Genomic DNA, 8,319 nt, shown 5'->3' with positions numbered 1-8,319 from the left:
AGGCTGGCTTTGAACCAAGATCCTCAGATCTCAGCCTCCTAAGTAGCTAGGATTATAAGTGAGAGCTACTAGTGCCTGGTCAGCCCCCACTCCCTTCTTTGTTATTATAAAGGTGAAGTACAGAAGAGTTACAGTTACTTAAGTCAGGTAAAGAGAACATTTCTTTCTTTTTTTTTTTTTTTGTTGGTCGTGGGGCTTGAACTCTGGGCCTGGGTGCTGTCCCTCAGCTCTTCAGCTCAAGGCGAGCGCTCTACCACTTGAGCTACAGCGCCACTTCTGGTTTTCTGGTGGTTTATTGGAGATAGGAGTCTCACGGTCGCTCCTGCCCGGGCTGGCTTTGAACCGCAATCCTCAGATCTCAGCCTCCTGAGTAGCTAGGATTACAGGCATGAGCCACCAGCGCCCGGCTAACGTTTCTTTCTTTTTGTTGGTTGTAGGGCTTGAACTTAGGGCCTGAACTCTATCCCTGAGCTTTTTTTGCTCAAGGCTAGTGCTCTACCACTTTGAGCCACAGCACCACTTCCAGTTTTCTGGTGGTTCATTGGAGATAAAGTCTCATGGACTTTCCTGTCCAGGCTGGCTTCAAACTGTGATACTTAGATCTCAGCCTCCTTACTGGCATGAGTCACTGACACCCAGCTTAAACCTAGAGTTTCTTTTCTTTTGTGCTAGTCATGGGACTTCAACTCAGAGCCTAGGTGCTGTCCCTGAGCTTTTGTGCTCAAAGATACTCTACCACTTGAGCTACAGTTCCACATCTGGCTTATGTGGTGTTTAATGGAGATAAGAGTCTCACAGACTTTCTTGCCTTGGGCTGGCTTTGAGCCATGATCCTCAGATTTCGGCCTTCTGAGTAGCTAAGATTGTGGGCATGGGCCATCGGTGCATGGCTAGAGCTTCTTTAAGATGTCACTGACTTGGAATTTTCAGTTCATCTGCCTGCTACATGGCCTTCTTTGGGAAAGAATGTGGGAAAGGAAGAGACTACTCTGAAACTGATTTGGGCAGAGATAGAGAGCAGAGACCCGGACCAAAATATGGTACAATTGGAGATGGGCAAGAGAGTCAGACAAGGTTGTATGCACAGGGATGGGGTCCCAGTGGGAAATTTGTAAGCCAGCGTGGTGGTAGGAACCCTGGCTCCTGTCCGCCCGTTGAGCCTGCCAGTCTGGACTCCAGACTTTAATTCAACATTGGCCACTAGAGGGCACCCCAAATCTTCCTACTGCCCCTGCTACAATGAGGTGGTTAGGCTATACCTGGAAGAAATAGCCAGGAGAAAGGGAGTCAAGTGAGGCTGGTAGACACAAGTTTAGGCCCAGTTCTGGCCTCAGTGAAAGGACGACAACACGAAGAGAAGTCTCATACTCGGACCTTGCCAGCCTGATACCCACTCATGCCATCACTTGTGACACGGACGCTACCTGCCTGTTTCAGTCGCACTGCCACTTTCAGTTTCACAGGTGCAGAGTGTGGAGTCGGCAAACTTTAGGATCAGCAGACTTGTGTTCAAATCTTAGTTCTACCAGCTCCAACAAATAGCTTGGGATATGCCCTTGATCCCCCTGAGCCTCACTCCCCTCATCTGAAGATTGAGGACAAAGAAATGTGATCTGAAGGATGGTCCTGAAGAGCAAACACTGATGGTTATTGGGGGAACATCTGATTTAGTAAAGTTTCACACATGGTGGATTTTCAGCTGATTGACTGATTTAACTATGAGATTGTAAAGAAACCTGGGAAGCAAGTGGCTGGAGGCTCACACCTGTAATCATAGCTACTCAGGAGACTGAGATCTGAAGATCATGGTTTGAAGCCAGCCCAGGCAGAAAAGTCTGTGAGACTTTTATCTCCAATATACAAAAACAAAAACAAAAAAACCCAGATGTGGAGCTGTGGCTCATGTGGTAGGGTGCTAGTCTTAGCAAAAGAAACTCAAAATCAGTGCCCAGGCCCTGAGTTCAAGACCCACTATGGGTAAAAAAAAAAAAAAAAATCTGGGGACCAGCAGGTTTTTTGTTTTTGTTTTTTGGTGCTGGTACAGGGCTTGAACTCTGGGCCTGGGTACCATCCCTTAGCTCTTTTGTTCATCAAGGCTGGTGCTTTTACTATTTGAGTCACAGCTTTACTTCCAGCTTATGCTGGTTAACTGGAAATAAGTGTCTCATGGATTTTCCTGCCTTGCTAACTTCTGACCACCATCCCCAGATCTCAGCCTTCTGGGTATCTAGGATTATCATTGTGAGCCCCTGACTCCAGGTTTTATGGCCAGTTGTGGCCAGTGAGTGACAAGTGTCCCTTCTGCCCCCTCTGGAGGTAAAGTGTCAAACAATTGATCCATATATATGCTTCCCCTACATACACACACACACTTTTGAAGGTGTTTTAGGCAAAGGACAGGATGAAGGCAGTACAAGAATGGGTCCCTAGATCTCTACGGAGGAGGATGGAAAGGTTTTTTGTTTTTTTTTTTAGGGAATATGAAGCCAATGCAATTTGTATTTTAGAAGCATCCCTACCGTGGGATGGGTGCAGGAGCAGGTTAGAGATTCGTAGGCTATCAAGCTAGGGAGATGGGATGCAGGCTCTGGGGAGGGGGAAAGATGAAAAGTCAGAGTGCTGTCATTTTTGGCTTATGCGCTCTGTGGAGGGGACAAGGGTCTGAATGTGATCTGAGACCAACCAGAGTGTGTGCAGCGTGGACACCCGTCAGGGCTGGAATCTAAGAGAGAGGGTGCAGGGGTCCATGCAGTCAAGAGACCCTAGACAGAGTGAGGAAGGGCAAGCAGAGGGAGAAGGGGAGGACTAGAGGGGGCAGTAGGGGGCAGGCATCAGCAGGGCTAGGCAAGACCAGGACAGTGTCCCAGGAAGGTCTGGGGTGGCTAGGGGTGTCTGGGAGGTGCTGGGTGGTCTTCCTGGTGTCCCTGGGCAGTCACTGGGTGGGGCAGGTGTGGGTAGGGAGCTTTGTGTGAACTTGTCGGGGGTCTCCCGGGCATGGGGCCCCGGCCCAGGACAGGTGTCCAGTTGAGTATCCTGATGCCGAGGTCGGTGACTCAGCCGGTCCCGCTGGATCCACTGGAGGCCGGGGTCGCCCGACCATCTCTTCCCCCGGCCCGGCCTCCCATCTGTCCCCTGGGTCCTGGCCGCCCATGGGCCCCGCCTCGGCGTCCGGAAGCCCCTGGGGCCCAGAGCGGCTCGGCTCCCTCGCGGAGTCGGCTCCGGACACGGCTCGCCGGGCAGCGATCGGGTGGCGGTGACGCGGGACCCGAGCAGGCGGGGCGGGGCGGGGCCTGAGCAGCCGCGGAGGCCGCGCTACGGAGCATCCTGGAGGAGGCGCCTGGCCACCGGGAGGTAACCGGCCGGGGCGCCGGGGCGCCGGGGCGCGGGGCCGGGCTGGGGTCGGGCCTCTAAGCCTCCTGAGGAAGGCGGGGAGGGGGAGCCGAACGCTCGGAAGCCGCCGCCGCCGCCGCCGCCGCTGCTGGGCGCGCGCGCGCGCGGGTGCTGGATGCGGGCCGGAAACGAAGGGCGCGGGGCGGGCGAGCCGGCCGCGTGAGGGACGCGGCGGGGGCCGGGGACGCCAGAAGGGCGGGAGACCCGCAGGATGAGAAAGTGTGTGCGCGCGCGTGCGTGTGTGAGAGAGCGCGCGCGCGCGCGCTGATGGTGGCTTTGTCACCGGCCGCGGCTGAGGTTTAGCGAAGGTCCTTGCCTTCCATCGCAGAGTAGAATCCACGGACTAGTCACGGAGGGTGAGAAAACGTGGCAGAGCTTCACTGAGTAAACAGACAGACAGCAGACACACAGACAGACACACTCTAGCGGAGTACCCGTGGTGCGTCCACAGGGAGAGGCACAGCTCTTGGGGATTATGGGGGGGGGCAGGGGGTCTGGCTGTAAGAGTTACACAAAGCTGGGCGCTTTGTCTCTGCTCTGAGCACCCCTGGCATTATTTCTTTGACTTTCCTGGCTAAGAATGCCTCCAACAGATCCTGCCACAAGGCGGATCGTTGTCCTTGAGACCCGGAGGCGCCCTGCTAGCTGTCTTTTGGGGCAGGTGGCTTAAGTTTGACTTTTCTCAGGAAGACACACAAGTGTTCCTTGTTGGGGGGCGGGGGGGGGGGCGAGGAATGCAGCCCTCAGGAAGGAACGCAAAGATGGCCCTTCTGTTATTTCTAAACACCCGAGTTCTGAGCTGCCTTCATTCACCAGGCCTCACTTGCCTGAAGTTATCCTGCTTCATTTCCCCCCAAAAGGACTTTTGTTCCCTTCATCTTCTGGAAAAGAATAGCTCTGCATTTCCTGTTCCCTGGTCGTACCTCATTTTCCCCCAGGCTTCAGCTTTACTAGTGGGGGAGACCCGGAGTGTGGTGGGGGGGAAGCTAGTGAATGTGAGAGATCCTGAATTGGGAGAGGTGAAAGAGAGGGGAAAAAAATGGGTGTGTGGGAGACTGGACTGGAGGAGACCCTGTATATGGGGGTGACCACGTGTGTGCGGAAGAGGAAACACCAGATTTGAATATGTGACTGACCAGGACTGAATATGTGAGAGAGAGAGAGAGAGAGAATAAACTGGAGCGAAGGTGACTGTGGGGGGACTGTAGTGTGAAAAAGGACTCATCTGGTCTGGTGTGAGGGTCACTGAATATGTGGGAAGAACAAGAGCTTGAGAAAGCCCAGGCTGTGAGGGTGACCCTGAATGTGAGCCACGTGTGTGAAAGAGGAAACACGTGGTGTGAGGGGACTCAGTGTGTTTGGGGAAAGGTGATTGGGGGGGGGGGGAGAGCTTGTGTGTGAAAGAGGAAACACTGTTGTTTTCTTTTTGCTGCTCCTGTCACCGGATGGAGGTGAGGTTTAGTGAAGCTTCCCTTTAAATATAGAAACTCTTCACTTAGGGTCCTTGACTTCGATCATAGAATAAGTCACAGTGGTAAGAAAACTTGGCAGAGCTTTATAGAGTACATAAACGAGGCAGACAGACAAAAAAGCAGACTGAAGGGCAGGGGCACACTCTGGCAGAGTGTGGGTGCTCTCGTAGGGACATAGAGACACAAACACAGACACGTACACACACACACAGACCCAGAGAGGGAGAGACAGACATACACACATAAAGAAACAACCAGAGAGAGACACACACACACAGCTCCTTGGACTGTTGGAGTATTTATAGGGTAAAGGCAGTGGGTCTGCCTTCAAGTTATGCAAAGCTAGGTTCTTTGTCTTTGCTCTAACCACACCTGGTGTGTTTCCAGGTAAGAATGCATGTTGCCATAAAACAGGTCAGGTGCCCTGCTATCTGCATTTTGGGGCATCCTGTCAGTTAATCCTTGGGTGAGAAATGCATCCCTCAGTTGTCTCTCTTTGAAGCAAAAATAGCATTCTTAAGTTTCTAAGTATGGGGCTGGGAAGGTAGCTCAGCGGTAGAGTGCATGCCTTGCAAGCATGAGGCCCTGGGTTTGATTCCTCAGCACCACATAAACAGAAAAAGCCGCAAGTGGCGCTGTGGCTCCAGTGGTAGAGCACTAGCCTTGAGCTGAAGAGCTGAGGGACAGTGCCCAGGCCCAGAGTTCAGGCCCCATGACCGGCAAAAAAACAAACAAACAAAAGTTTCTAAGTATTTGAGTTGCATTCATCAGGCCTCCTTTTCTTAAGTTTATCCTGTTTGAACTCAGGGCTTGGGCTCTGTCACTGAGCTTCTTTTGCTCAAGGCTAGCACCTCTACCTCTTGAGCTCCACTTCTGGCTTTTTTATTATAGTTTAGTGGAGGTAAGAGTCTCAGATTTTCCTGCCTGGGCTGGCTTCAAACCATGATCCTTAGATCTCAGCTTCTGAGTAGCTAGGATTATACAGGTGAGTCACCAGTACCCAGCTTTTCTTTTTCTTTCTTTTTTTTCCTCTCTCTCTCTCTCTCTCTTACTCTCTCTCACTCTCTCTCACTCTCTCTCTCTTCCCCCCCAGGAGAGGGAGCACGCACCTGTCCCTATCCACGTAGTGGGAGGGTCTGTGGACAGGAAGTGGGTGCTCAGGTGGGTCTGGGCAGAGAGAGGGAGTGGCTAGCTGTCGGGCGGGAATTCCAGGGCAGGGAGGAGCTCAGGTATGGGTGGAGCTGAGGACCAAAGGTGGGCATAATGCTAACAATGGAAATTGAGTGTCTGTGAGACCTTGAGTGTGGGGGGAAACCACATGTGTGAAAGCGGAAAAAGAAAACAAAGGGTATGAGAAGACTGTGTGTGAGACCCTGAGTGAAGGCCATGGCCAGTGCGAGGGAGATAGAGTGGTCTTGAGTGAGAGTCTGACTACCATATTCTATAATGGTCAATAATTAGGAATCAGCATCTCATTTAATAGATGTCTTGGGGGAACTTCTCCTGGGCACTGGGCTATGTCCTTGGTGATACAGTTAAAAAGAATTCAGTCTCTGCCCTTGATCAGGGTGAAAAAACCTACTGCCATAGCCAGCTAATGTAACAGCATCATGGCAGAATGCAGCCAGACATCTGTTATCTTCTTTCTGAGATGCTGCTCTCCTGTTTGAAGATCTAGGAGCAGTGGACTTAAAGTCTGTAACTGCTTCCTAAGATCCTTTTCACCTCTTAGCCTGCCTTCAGGAAATGGCCCAGGCTGCCTATATTACTAAGGCCCCCTTGTGATTGTACATGGATGGTTTTTGCTTCCTGACTGAAGTCTCAGACGTTACATGACTTGTTATATTTGCTACTTCTTTCAAGCCTAGTTCCCAGTATCTCTCTCACCTGTACCTCCTTCCTTTATTTGGCTGTGGATGTATTTTTATTATAGACCAAAAAAGTGTATTCCAATTAAGTGACCTATCTTCCTGGAACTTATTTTTTTTTGTTGGTCGTGGAGCTTAAACTCTATGCCTGGGCGCTGTCCCTCAGCTCTTCAGCTCAAGGCAGGTGCTCTACTTTATTAGCCACAGTGTCACTTCTGGTTTTCTGAGTGGTTTATTGGAGTCTCAAGGAGTTTCCAGCCTGGGCTGACTTTGAACTGTGATTCTGTGATTCTCAGATCTCAGCCTCCTGAGTAACTAGGATTATAGGCGTGAGCCACCAATGCCCAGCTTTTTTTTTTTTTTTTTTTTTATGTTAATTCTGGGGCTTGAACTCAGGACCTAGATGCTGTCCCTGAGCTCTTTTTGCTTAAGGCTGGTGCTCTACCACTTTGAGCCATAGACCCAATTCTGGTTTTGAGTGGTTAATTGGAGATAAAAGTCTCATTGTGACTTTTCTACTTCTACTCAGGCTGGCTTTTAACCATGATTCTCAGGTCTCAGCTTCCTGAGTAGTTAGGATTATATGTGTGAGCCATCAGCAGCCGGCTCCCTGGAACTTCTGGCAGAAGAAACTTCTACAAAAGTTAAGCAATGATGTGCTCGTGAGCCACAAGGTCCTGGAACAACTAGCTGCCTTAACATGCATGATTTGAAATTTTCAAGCTCTTTCTGATATATTTGAGTTGATTGCTTCAGTCATATGCCCTGTGGATATGATGGAACTCAGCAGTTGAGGGCTTATAAATTTAGATTTTACAAAGGGAAATGACCATTTTGCTGCTTACTAGATCCAATTTTTTCTTTCTTTTCTTTTCTTTCTTTTTTTTTTTTTTTTGGCAGGTTACACCTATTCTTTGTTGCAAATTAAATGGCCAAAACAGACAAGTGGAATTAGCCCTTGCTGTAGTGAATTCGTTTTCTTCTCAGAATTGACCCATTTATGATGAAGTGGCCTATAAGAGTGTGATTTTTACTTATTTGGTGGCAGGTGAGTATCATTGCCGTCTTTATTGACTCTTTTTGGCCTTTGTGATTTATAAAACTTATTAATCAGGCGCCGGTGGCTCACACCTGTAATCCTAACTACTCAGGAGGCTGAGATCTAAGGATCACAATTCAAAGCCAGCCCAGAGACCCTTCTGTCCAATTAACCACCAGAAAACCAGAAGTGGAGCTATGGCTTGGTAGAGCGCTTGCCTTGAGCTGAAGAGCTCAGGGACAGTGCCCAGGCCCAGAGTTCAAGGCTCAAGACCAACCAAAAAACAAAGCAAAACAAAAAAACTTGTTATCTGCATATGAACACAACACTAGTAAAAATAGATGGCTTAAGCCAGCACTGGTGACTCACACCTATAGTTCTAGCTACTCAAGAGGCTGAGATCTGAGGATGGAGGTTTGAAGCCAGCCCAGGTAGGAAAGTCCAGGAGATTCTTATCTCCAATTAATCATAGAAAAAGCCAAAGTGGCACTGTGGCTTAAATGGTAGAGTGCTTGCCTTGAGCAAAAGGAATTCAGGGACAGTGTCTAGG

General features: G+C 50.1%; 1 protein-coding gene across 3 annotated transcripts in view; it reads left to right on the top strand.

Annotated features, from left to right (window-relative positions):
- Positions 1 to 3,288: 3,288 nt before the first annotated feature.
- Slc7a6 (solute carrier family 7 member 6) overlaps positions 3,289 to 8,319 on the top strand; it is a 38,663-nt gene continuing 33,632 nt past the window's right edge. For all 3 annotated transcript variants that reach the window (XM_042700906.1, XM_042700905.1, XM_042700904.1), the window contains exons 1-2: positions 3,289 to 3,351; positions 7,631 to 7,778. The gene's annotated coding sequence lies outside the window, so the exon portion shown is untranslated. The remainder of the gene's footprint in view (positions 3,352 to 7,630; positions 7,779 to 8,319) is intronic.

Source organism: Dipodomys spectabilis, unplaced genomic scaffold (assembly GCF_019054845.1).
Source record: "Dipodomys spectabilis isolate Male_0828 unplaced genomic scaffold, ASM1905484v1 ptg000273l, whole genome shotgun sequence".
Taxonomy (NCBI): domain Eukaryota; kingdom Metazoa; phylum Chordata; class Mammalia; order Rodentia; family Heteromyidae; genus Dipodomys; species Dipodomys spectabilis.
The sequence above is the reverse complement of the archived record's forward strand: the minus strand, read 5'-3'. Positions and strand labels throughout refer to the sequence as shown.